Source organism: Leptonychotes weddellii, chromosome 6, assembly GCF_054177405.1.
Source record: "Leptonychotes weddellii isolate Sample4059 chromosome 6, ASM5417740v2, whole genome shotgun sequence".
Lineage (NCBI taxonomy): Eukaryota > Metazoa > Chordata > Mammalia > Carnivora > Phocidae > Leptonychotes > Leptonychotes weddellii.
Window position 1 is genome coordinate 83,985,522 of NC_138374.1, and position 12,764 is coordinate 83,998,285.

The window sequence follows — 12,764 nt, forward strand, 5'->3', positions numbered from 1 at the left end:
CCATTTAAATTCTTAAATCAGGTTTATGACACAGAAGTAGACAAATACACAAAGGGAGGAAAGGAGGAAGAGAAAGAGGGAGGGAGGGAAGGAAGGAGGAAGGAAGAAGGAAAGAAGGAAGGAAGGAAGGAAAGAAGGAAGGATGGAAGGAAGAATCAACTACCAAGGTTGCAATTCTCTTATCTATGAAAACACAAAAAGACAGCAGAAAACAGTTCTTTACCTATAGATAGCTGCATCTATTTAGTCCTGGAAGAAAAGATCAAGATCAAATGGTGGCTCATATGCAAAGCATCATGAACAGTAAGGGCTATTATTACTACAAAGATGCTTAAGCCAGCTTGGGACTTGGCTTCTGGGGTGGGCCTTCCTAAGTGGGGCAGCTATGTCATATCAAATATGACAGCTCATGCTCTAAAAGGAGATTTGTAGGTGAATTCATTTTTTCTTTTCTTTTCTTTTTTTTTTTTTTGAGAGAGAGAGGGCGTGTGCAAGGACGGGGGAGGTGCAAAGGGAGAGGGAGAGAATCTCAAGCAGGCTTCACGCTCAGTGCGGAGCCTGACCCTGGCCTCCATTTCAGGACCCCGAGATCGTGACCTGAGCCAAATCAAGAGTCAGTGATTAACATAACATAATAAAATAAAATTAAAAAAAAAAAAAAGAGTTGGTGGCTTAACCGACTGAGCCACCCAGGCACCCCTGTACGTGAATTCAAACAAATGCATGAAAGATTTATCTTTGTATGTAAGACAAGGTGAAGTTTTAAAAATCAACTAAAACACATCAGAAACATGACAATTTACTTTATAAAGAACTTTCAAATTAATATTTCTTCTGCTTACTTTCAATTTAGTACCTATGAAAACTGAGTAGGTATAACAATAAGAACACATTTAAAAATACTAAGAAATACTACAAATTATTTCATAAAGTTAATTTTTTTAACTCTTAATTGATAAGGTTCATTCTTTATGTATAAGTAATATGCAGAAGGTGGAAAATGTAAATACTACAAAAGAGTTTTCTCTGAAAAGCACACTATCCTCCCACCTCCATCCCCACCCTTTAGTCTCTCAGTTTTGCTCTCCAGAGGTGGTGAAAAGTATTATTATTTTATTACCAGTTTCTTGCCATCTAACTCATGAATTTTTTTTTTTTTTCAGAAAAGGTACTATGTCATATGGATTGTTCCATACCTTGCTTAAAACACTACTCCATGACCACCAGGAATAGTGATACCCACTTAAAATGATAAGACAGCTAGCTGACCCTTGAAAAACATGGATCAGAAATGCACGGATCGACTTATACATAAACTGTTTCTAGTAAATATAGTACAGTACTATAAATGTGTTTTTTCTTTATAATTTTCTTAATAACATTTTCTTTGCTCTAGCTTACTTTATTGTAAGAATAGGGTACATAATACATATAACATGAAAAAATTTGTGTTAATTGACTGTTTTTGTTATTGGCAAGGCTTCCGGTCAACAGCAGGCTATTAGTAGTTATGTTTTGGGGAAGTCAACCGTTATACATGGATTCTCAACTATATGAGGTGTGGGCCCCCCTAACCTCCACGTTGTTTAAGGGTCAACTGTAGTTTGGATTTCATTTCAGGTCAGTTAGATCAGAATGAGGTATGTCTTATTCTTTTTTTTTTTTTTTGGAAGATTTTTAATTTACTTATTTGACAGAGAGAAAGAGAGAGAGAGTGCGCACAAGCAGAGGGAGCAGCAGAGGGAGAAGCAGGCTCCCTGCTGAGCAGGGAGCCCGATGCGGGGCTTGATCCCAGGACCCTGAGATCATGACCTGAGCTGAAGACAGACACTTAATCCATTGAGCCACACAGGCGCCCCTCTTATTCTTTTTAACAAACAGTTACAAAGTATTTTGTTGGTTGAACAAGGCAGAGTTGATTTCTCTAGTCTCCGATTGAAAGACGTATAGGTTGTTTTCAGTCACTGGCCACTGGCTCTTAACACAATAATTAAGTGATTTTCTATGTACCTATATTTCTTTTGTGAGAACAGAAACTTGGAAGAGGAATTGATGGATCAAAAGTTATGATCACATCATGTATAGATCTCCAGACACACAAAAACTTTTAGAACTGTTAAGCAAATTCAACAAAGTTACAGAACACAAAATCCACATCGCTTAGCTTTGCTATAAGCTGGTTGCGTTTATACACACTAACAATAAACTATACCAAAAGGAAATTAAGAATACAATCCCATTTACAATAGTGTAGAAAATAATAAAAGACTTAGGAATAAACAAGGAGGTGAAATACACTAGGCAGTATAAAACACTGATGATAAAACCAAATGAATCAACAAAGAAAAAGCGGAATCACACCTATAAATACAGAGCACAAACTGATGGTTGCCAGAGGGGAAGGGGGTGAGAGGTTGGGCAAAATGCATGAAGGGAAGTGGGAGATATGGGCTTCCAGTTATGGAAGGACTAAGTCATGGGAATAAAAGGCACAGCATACGTGCCTTTTATAGTCAATAATATTGTAAAAGCAAGGTACTGAGACACGTGGTAGCTACACTTACGGTGAACACAGCATAATGTATAAGCTTGTTGAATCACTACTTTGTGCACCTGAAACTAATGTATTTTTGTGTGTCAACTATACTAAAACAAAAAGAAATATAAAAGCATGATGAAAGAAATTAAAGCACACAAATAAATAGAAAGACTTCCCACGTTCATGTATTGGAAAAATTAATAGTGTTAAAAAGTCTAAACTACCCCAAAAAATCTACAGATTCATTGCAATCAATCAAAATCCCAATGGTACTTTTCATGGATGTAGGTTAACAGCCCTAAAATTCATATGGAACCACAAGACACTGAATAACCAAAATAATTTTGAGACAAAAGAATGAAGCTGGAAGCCTCACACTTTCTGACTTTAAAAATATAGTACAAAGCTATAGTAATTAAAACAGTATGGTACTGATATAAAGACAGACATAATAATCAATGGACCCGAATAGAGAGGGCAGAAATAAATCCACGTATATGCAGTCAACTGATCTTCTTCTACAAGAGTAAAAGTTAGGTCTATTTTAAAATAATTGGGGGAGTGGTGTGGAGAGAGAGAGAGAGAGAGAGGATGAATGAGAGAGCGAGAGAGTTTACCCAGAAAAAGAAAAGCTCTTGGCAGTCATTAAGAAAATTAGAAAGCCCACCTAATAGCAAAATATGTGTAATAAACATGAACAGTAATGGACATTAGTATCTGTCAAATCTGTTACATTATGGCACCTACATTGAACTTTAAAGCTAAATTCTCCTAAATATTATGAGTTACATGGTCAGGTCATGTGGCACATCCTTCAGCCTGCTACAGCAGTAGCTAATGAAAAGTGAGGACCTCTGTCCCCTTTTCTGGCAACAAAGCTGCAACTAATGGACAATGATCACCCTGACCTGCTTCTTCTTTTTCCTCCGTCAGAGATGAAAATATTCTCACTGACTCTTAATCAAAGGTAGCGGGAGAGAAAGGGTATGAGAGCACCACTGGATTCAGACTCAGTAATGGACTGTGAGCAAAAGATGACAACCCTTTCGCTGTTATTGGAATGGGGAACACTGAGCATCTCATCCCTCGTGAGAAGCGTTGCCTTACGGACGGGGCAGTTTATTCACTCTTTTAGAAGTACTTCCTAGCTTAGTTGGCTTCCTCTAAGTTGGCATCTCTGCATTGGCTGGCAGCCTGCTTCCTCCCTGCCAAAAAATTATTTTGGATTCAATTCATAGTTTGCCTCCTAATTTATTTTTACACTTTAAAGAAATTGGATACTCTATTTATGTGTTAAATAAATTTTATGTGCATTTACGTATTCGCAGGCAGTCCAGTAAGTTCTACAGACCTCCTTTTATAAAGTCATAACCAACTCAATTGAGAAATAGAAGACAGACAGACCCTGATTATGGAGTTTTCGTTATATGAATGAGATTATATGTTTCATGACACAGATGGGCATATCTGCTCAGACTTGCCCTTTTCACTTTAACAGTCCGGTTTGACTTTTGATATCACTACATGTAAATGTAACTCACTCTTTTAATGACTTATATTTATGCACTGTATGAATGTACTATAAGTGAATTGACCGATCCTTTATCAATGGAAATTTGGGTGGTTCTGGCAAAAACTCATTGCATTATATGTACCAACCTCTAACCCATGGTAGCCTGAATGAGAATGAGGACAGTTATGCCAGAATCCCAGCTTTGCCCAGAGCAGAAGTATTCCCTAGTGGAACAGTGTCCCCTGTGTGGCAGTGGAACCAGCAGAGAGCTGTCAAGCAGTGGGAGCTGTGGTTAGGGTCATTGATGTTTGGATGTGACAGCTTTGGTGGGTGGCCAAGCACAAGGGGAGGCCACAAGAGGAGCCACAGAAGTTGGCTTGGTAAGTTCCAGTACCCTGGCTTAGTAACTGCAGCATTGGACAGAAATGACAATGGTGGGGGCGCCTGGGTGGCTCAGTTGTTTAAGCGACTGCCTTCGGCTCAGGTCATGATCCTGGAGTCCCGGGATTGAGTCCCACATCGGGGTCCCTCCTTGGCGGGGAGTCTGCTTCTCCCCCTGATCCTCCCCCCTCTCATGCTCTCTTTCTCTCTTATTCTCTCTCTCGCTCAAATAAATAAATAAAAATCTTAAAGAAAAAAAAAAAGAAATGACAATGGTGTTTTCATAATCCTGAAATACTGGCACTAATGTTGGTCTTACTGACAGTATTTCATAAAAAAAAGAATTGTATGGTGTCATCATCTTCTACACTTTGTCATGAGAAACTGATGAACATGAGAGAGAGCCAAGGACTGTTGTTTCTGTGTCGTTCCAGACTAAATATTCTAGAAAGGGTAAGCTGGGAAGAAGTTAAAATAAATTATCCTATGGGAGAACCATCTGTTTCTCAGAAAATGGGTTCAGTGCTCTCAGGAAAGAAAGGGAAGAACCGTTAATCTACAGCTCCCAGCTTTTCTTCTCCTCTTCACCCTTCGCCTTCCCTCCCACTCCATTTTTCCATAGGGCCCCCCCTTCCTAAGTCCCTATCCCACCTTTGCCCCCATTCAAATTCCATCAGGGATTTCTGGACACTGGGCCCAAACTAGCTCTGGGAAATAAAAAGCTATGAGAACAAAAAAATGCTCAGCTTCACTAGTAATTTAGAAAATTGGAATTAATACAACCAAAGGATACTTTGAACAGGCTTTAGAAGGGAAGTGATGTAGTGAGAAAGCTTTCTAGCAAGTCACCTCTATCTATCTATTTATCTATCTATCTATCTATCTATCTATCTATCATCTATCATCTATCATCTAGCTATCATCTATTTATTGTTTAAAAGATTTTATTTATTTATTTGAGAGAGAGAGAACAGAGGGGGAGGAACAGAGAGGGAGGGAGAAGCAGGCTCCTGCTAAGCAGGGAGCGGACACAGGCTCCATCCCAGGACCCTGGGATCATGACCTGAGCAGAAGGCAGACGCTAAACCGACTAAGCCACCCGGGCACTCCCAAGTCATCTCTATTTAATCTAAAATGTCAGTGCAGTATAGAACTCTCTGGATATATCTTATAATGTACATAATTCGGAGTTTAGATTTTTGAAATACTGAAATAATGGTGCTGCACTAAGAAAAATACCAGAAAATACTTGGATTTTCAAAAAATAGCATGATATTCTGGCATACCAGAATACAGTTGACCACTGAACAATATGGGGGTTAGAATGCCAACTCTGTGCAATTGAAAATTCATGTATAACTTTTGACCCTCCTACAACCTAACTACTAATAGCCTACTATTTACCAGAAGCCTTACCGATAACATGAATAGTTAATCAAAACTAATTTTGTATGTTCTGTGTATTATATACTGTATTCTTACAATAAAGGAAGCTAGAGAGAAGAAAGTGTTATTAAAATCATAAGGAAGAGAAAATGCATTTACAGAACTGTACTATGTTTAGCAAAAAGAAATTCCGTGTATAAGTGGGACCTGCACAGTTCAAACTCATGTTGCTCAAGGGCCAACTGTACTGCAAAACCACATTTCCATCATTTGGAACGATCCTAACAGTCAAGGCCGGAAAGACTGAACAAGGCCAAGTACCAGGATGGGATACCAAATTGACAATTAGAAGCAACCCGTGAAACTGGGCCGAGTAACATGGCGTTGCAGAGAGGGCCTGAATTTGAAGCCAACAGACAGAGGCTCTGAGTCCTGACTCTTACTTATTGAGGCTGCTGGGTTTTGGACAAGTTCCTCCATCCCACTGGGCCTCATTTTCTTCCTCAGTACAATACGCACAATAGCACAGCTCTGCCTTTTCCACAGGGCTGTTGTGAGATAACAAAATATTGGGAACAAAACCTGTAAAAATTAGACCTTAGGCTCTAAGGATGGAATTGTAATTACTGAAAATTTTTAATGTTGGGAAAGAAACAGCATCCTATGATTTTGCTCTCAAACTGCATAAAGGTGGCTCCTTTCTTGAATGTTCCCTTATTCTTATGTAGATGTAAATTGAGAGGAAATTTTGCATTACAGGATAAGTTTCCTTCCTCACTAACAGTATTAGCTGGTCCTTTTCATGTATATGTTTAATTTTTAGCTACTGTCATCTCCATTCAGAATGATGTATCCTGAATGAAAAAAGAGCTTTTTACACCCTTCTGTTTGGAGGTCCAGTTTTGTCTAGTCTGTGCACGCAGGATCCTCTCCCCATTATTTTGAAGCAAACCCTCAGATATCATATTTACAGAACCCTTGAATTTGATGTTTAATTTGAACTATCTTTGATTCCTGCATATCTGTTGGCCTTACGTCCTGTGGCTGAGCTAGTCTCGAAGCTTCACTGGGCATGAAAGCCTTTAGCAGATTGTTTGCTTGGAAAGGAAGCTTGGCTCCTTCCTGGCAATCATCCCATGCTGGCTCACTCAGCCTTCAAGCCCCTAGTTGGTATTTGTTACCACTGAGCTGGGTTCTCTGTCTCTCCAAGGGGCAGTGGCTTATACTTGCTCTTCCAAGCTTTCCCACCTTTGGCTTCCTCAGGCAGTTCTCACCTAGTTCTAGCCCCTCAAATCCCATCCTTGACAGCACTGGTTCACTGACAGCCCCCATAAGGCGAGAAAAGGACATGGACAATGTGTGACAGCTTTCTCTCAGGTTGTGGTGGTGCTTCTCCGTCACCTGGTTCCTTAAAGTACCCTCCAATGGCACTCTTCCAGGCAGAATTGGCCAGTCCAAATTTCCATGGTTTAGTCATAATAACTACTGGGAAGAAGATGGTAAGTATCCCATCTTGTGTTAAACCCTGCCATTGGGCCACCATCTTGTTTTTGACCTTATGATCCCAGTTTTATACAGCAGTTTAGGTCCGCAGCTCTTTCTCTTGACTTGAGCCACTTGAACCACTCTGATTCTGATCCCACACCAAGCAACACTCCAACACCAGCTGCGTGTCCTGTAATTCAACTCTATTATGACACTAGCTACTTGGAGAGAGTGTCCAATCCCACAGGTTGATGGCTCAGCCCCACAAGACTGTCCCCACTTCAGATGCCGAACTGCAGGTCCAGATTGTTCCCTGTGCTTCTGACCAACTATAAACCAGTGGCTCCAGTGACCCCCTCCTTGGTTTTGTTAAAAAACGAAATTCAACCAAGTAAATTTGAAGATCAAATTGGCTTTATTCAATGATTCATGAATTGGGCAGGATCCCATCTGCTAAGGAGGTGAGTTTTGGAAAGCTCCAAGAGGCTGTACAAAATGGAAGTTTTCTAAAGATGGAGAGGGGCAGGAAAAAGGAATTTATTAGCAAGGAATGAAGTTTTAGGCAAGCATGCCCTCCTAAGGTGACTAGAAGGGGTCAATCAGATTACCTACTAGGAAATTCCAGTTTAGCTGGTTAAAGGTTATCTTCCTGGAGTAGGGGTGGGGGAGGCGGGGGGGGGGCGAGTGGAGGGAGGGGGGAGTTGAAACCCCCGTTAAGTTATATATTAAGTCTTAGTTTACTGACTTAACATAAGTGACACCATTTTGGGCCTGTGGTTTTCTTTTAACAGGTTCCATTCATTTGCTAGAGTGGCTCACAGAACTCAGAAACATTTTACTTACTAGAAAACCAGTTTGTTAAAAAGGATATAATTCAGAAACAGGTGCAAGGGATGCACAAGGCAAGGTATGGGGAAAGGGCGTGGAGCTTCCGTGTCCTCTCTGAGTGTATCGTTCTCCCCAGATCTCACATTCACCAGCCTGGAAGCTCTCTAAAACCCAGACTTCAGGATTTTTATGGAAGCTGCATTACATAGGCTTGATTGATGAAATCACGCCACTGGTGATTGAACTCAATCTCCAGCCCCTCTCCCCTCCCTGTAGGTCAGGGGTGGGATTGAAAGCGGCAACCTTTTAATCACATGCTAGGTTCCTCTGGTAACAAGCACCCCCTTCCCCCCATCCTTACGTGACCTAGGAGCTTTCCAAAACTCACCTCCTTAGCATAACAAAAGACACATTTATAGCTCTTAGGAGGTCACTTAGGAAAATTCCAAGGATTTTGGAAGCTCTGTGCTGAAAGCGGGATTAAAAACCAAATATGTACTTCTTATATCACAATATCACAACTTGCTTTTCAAAATCCGTGCCTTTCCTCAGCGACACTAAGGAACCCAGGGAGCACATCTCCAGCGGCGAGATGGTCCTGTTCTGCTAGGGGTCTGTGACCACACAGGGAGTGGCTCCACGGAGCCTGGGTAGCCTGAACACAAAATTGGGAGGTCTGTGGTTGAGCTCCATCTCTTCCCTTCCTGATCAGTCAGTCCTAATCCATTCTGATTGTTCTTTATCATTTCTTCACTTCTGACATGGAAGCAGCGATTAAGCCCCAGGAAAGTGTGAGAACACAGGCAGGAATAAACTTTTGCTGTGTGACTATTCGCTTGTCTCTCCCCCACCCCCTCAGTCCCAGGTTTAGATGCTCTTCTGAAGAGCTCCCATCCTCTTCTATTTTGGGTTAGAGTAGGATTGGCCTTTGAACTAAATCAAGGGTTCATAGGAGAAAGGATTTTCTCTCCAGACAGAAAGCTATGTGGGTTTGTTGATGTTTTCTGAAAACACAGCTGAAGCTGCTCCTATCACAGGATCTAGAGTCTCAGAATTCGAATTGGTGAAGGAAACGCACATTATCGATTACCCGAGCTGTTTTTATTTATCTTTTTGCTATTTCAAGCAATGGGGGAAATGTCAGAAGGACTGACCTGGATAAAAAATGGACAATTTCTGGGATGTGAGCTTTGTTTTTTCTCTTTCCTTCTGGTTAGATTGCTTGTGTTCATTTTGGCAAAGGGCAGCACAGAAGGAGAACAAAGTTGGGGGAAATATCAGAAATATTTTGTATATAACATTGGCAAGATAAGAACAAAGTGGGGTGAATGCCTAGGAGAAATAAAGCTGAAAAAATATAAATGCACACACACATATCTATATCCATCATCTATATACATATAAATTATACATTACATAAGTATATATGTGTAATATATATTTTGCTAAGCAGTTTCACATGCACTATGTAATTCAATATGCATAATAATGCAATGAAGTAGGTACTATTATAATTTCATTTTGGAGACAGATGGACTCACACACAGAGATTTCAAAGAACTTGCCCCAAAGCATGTTTGTGCGGAGCCAGGATTTTAACCTAGGGTGCTAATTCCAGAACTTATGTTCTTTACCACAAAAATAAGTCTGAGTTAGTTCTGTGAATTATGAAGAGCAGGCGTTTACAGGGTTTCTTTGAGGATTCAGTGCCACTCAAGATAAGTGTGGGTGGCTAGTGTGATCTTTAGACTGGAGTAGATCCAGATGGTGAGTCCCCTACAGAAGAATCTTTAGAACAACCAGAGACAGGCCTGGAACCCCAGGTCAAAAACATATTCTGGGTCTGGACTGAACTGGCCTGGCAATTTGAAGAGAAGAAGAGGAATTCTATTTAATGTTTGATGGACAATCACATGATTATCACCTGTACAGGTGAATTTGAAGCATATATGTATTTTCTATTGTTCTGACTTCTGATCCAGTTTTGCAAATAATTGTATGCAACATTTCTCATCATTCTGCTATTATATTCAGAAGAACATAAATAGTAAAACTAATGAAATCCCTTAACTATTGGTCCAGCATATAATTTTGCCTGACTGTTCTTATAAAAAATCCTTTGTTCTATGTAGCAGAAACCTTTTATTTTTGTTTTCTTCCCAACATGTTAATCTCCTTTTATTCATGAATGATTAAGTCAGTACGGCAGAAAAATAATATTTCCAGGCAGTGAACAGAAATGCAGAAGTTGAATTTACTAGCCAAGCACTAAATCTGAGTCATTATACCACAAATAAATTGTGTGTATGCATGAGTAACGCATTAACTTGTTCAATTTGTTCTGATAGCATAAGACATTTTAAGGAAATGTTAGGGACTTTTAGTTTATTTCTATTCATTGAAAAATTTTATTTAGCCACCTATGCCTCTGAGCTTTCTTGCAGTCTACAGCCTTTTATGTAGGAAAATAATTCTAAAAGTAGATATGACATTTCTTTTAAAATCAAATGCTTCTTCAAACATATTGCCAAAATAAAAATACTAAGTAGTGCAGATGGTATATGGCTGTAAACTAAAACTTATTTTGACTTAGATGCCACATGCAATCATCTATCTTTTGGTAATATAATATAAAATGGGGATTAGCTGTATAAGTAAGAATCCTTTTTGTTGGTCCCCTTTACGTCCATTCCTCTGTATTTCCAAATCTTGGCGACCCTTGTATATATTATTCTTTCTCTTCCTGTCTTTAATGTGGTGTGCATTTCCTATAATAATTGGATAATGGCTTTCATTCAGCTTAAAAATAAATATTTCTTCCTTTCTGGCCCCCTGCACAGATGATGGCTGTCACTCCAAGGACAGGTGTCCATTTGTCAGAATTGGAAGGTTTCCCGTGTCCATGTGGTACCTGTCTTGACTTCCATCCTGGCACCTCTAGCACGACGGTGCCCATATCTGATTCCATCTATTTCTTCTCCTAGGCAATGAGTATGGTAGAGATCATCTTTTATTTTCCCAGGTATCTGTAGTGTTTTTACACAATATTTGTTGAGCAAATTAACGTCTCCTTCTGTGCCTTACCTCATTACTTATACATCCATTTACTTATACATCCGTTTAAAAACTGGTATCTCAAAGAGCAATATAAAGGTAGGCAAGCTCATAAATAGGTAAATTAAGATTTGGGGGGGCACAAGGGTGCCTGGCTGGCTCAGTCAGGAGAGCATTGACCAGAATATTCTAGACTTGTTCTTCCTAACCCTCACTCCTGAGTGTTTGTACTTGTGTGGCTCTGTTCCTTCCGTGTTTTTGCCAGCTTTTTCGTCATCACGCTCAAGCACACACACGGACCACGTTCACACGTGCACGCGAGCACGCTTCCTTCCTTTTTGTGCCTTATCTTTACTTTTCAGCCTTTTGAAGTATCAGATTATCTGACAAACTCATCTTCACGGATGTATTCATGGAGAAGGTTGAAAGTCGGTCAGGGCACATGTCGATTTTAACATTTCGGCATCCAGAAACAGTGTTTTCATTGGATGATCCAGGGGGGCATACTGTTTTCTCAACTTGCAGGTAGGGTTGGAAACCTGGATTCAGGAATGATATGCTTGATTAGATACTAGAAGACTAGCAGTCTGGCTAATACTGCACACATTTACAAAAAGGATTGATTTGACGGATGAAACTGCTCACTGCAGGCACCACTTACAGGTAACTTGACTGAGACCCTCCTGTCTTGGCCTGAATAATCTGGCAGGGAATCTGAATAATCATTTCAACAGTTGATTTTGCTGACAGAGAGCATTCTCAATTGTCATGAGATGTCTGTCTTTCCTTTTTGGGTAGGGGAGACCGACGGGGGTTCAAATTCCAGAACTCAAAGTCTGCATGTCATAGGTCCTTAGGCTTGGAACCCACTTTACAGATCACTTGAGCAAATCCACAGTCCACACAGGACTACCCCAGCAATGGACACCATTCTGCCAAGCAGGCGCTGGGATGTATCAGCAAGGAATAGTTCATCCCAGGCGAGTAGAGCCTAATGAATAACCTCTTTTCTTTTGGGTACAATTTGTGGCTGTCAGTCAGCAGCCTGCTCTCCTAGCCAGGATAAACCTTAACAAATTGTCTTTTCCAGGTTCTGTCTGTGTGCTAACATGCCGTGGAAAAGTTATGGTTGCATTATTTCATTTGCTCATCAAATTTACAGATACCTATTATACATTTCTACCATTTCATGTTGTTTTCTGAATATGAAACATTTATGTTTTCCATTATTACATTTTCAAACCTAAATTATTGGTTTGAATACATTTATTGCTTCTAGGTGGGTACTTATGTAAATTTCAGTTGCCATGTACATATTTATTTCAAGGTTAGTAAATACATGTATATGCTCTTAATAAATCCTTTTTGATTTTTGCTTAGGACAAAAGAAAAGGGAGGGAATGCCTATAACTGGCTGTTACTGTGCTGGGCACCTTCCACTCAAGCTTCTGAGGGAGATTCTGTTTGAGGATATACGTGAGAAAACCAAATCCTGCAAAAGTTGAGTAATGTGCTCTGTCACACAGCTAGGAAAAGAGCCAGTCAGAATTTGAAATCAGCTCTACCTGACTCTCTGCT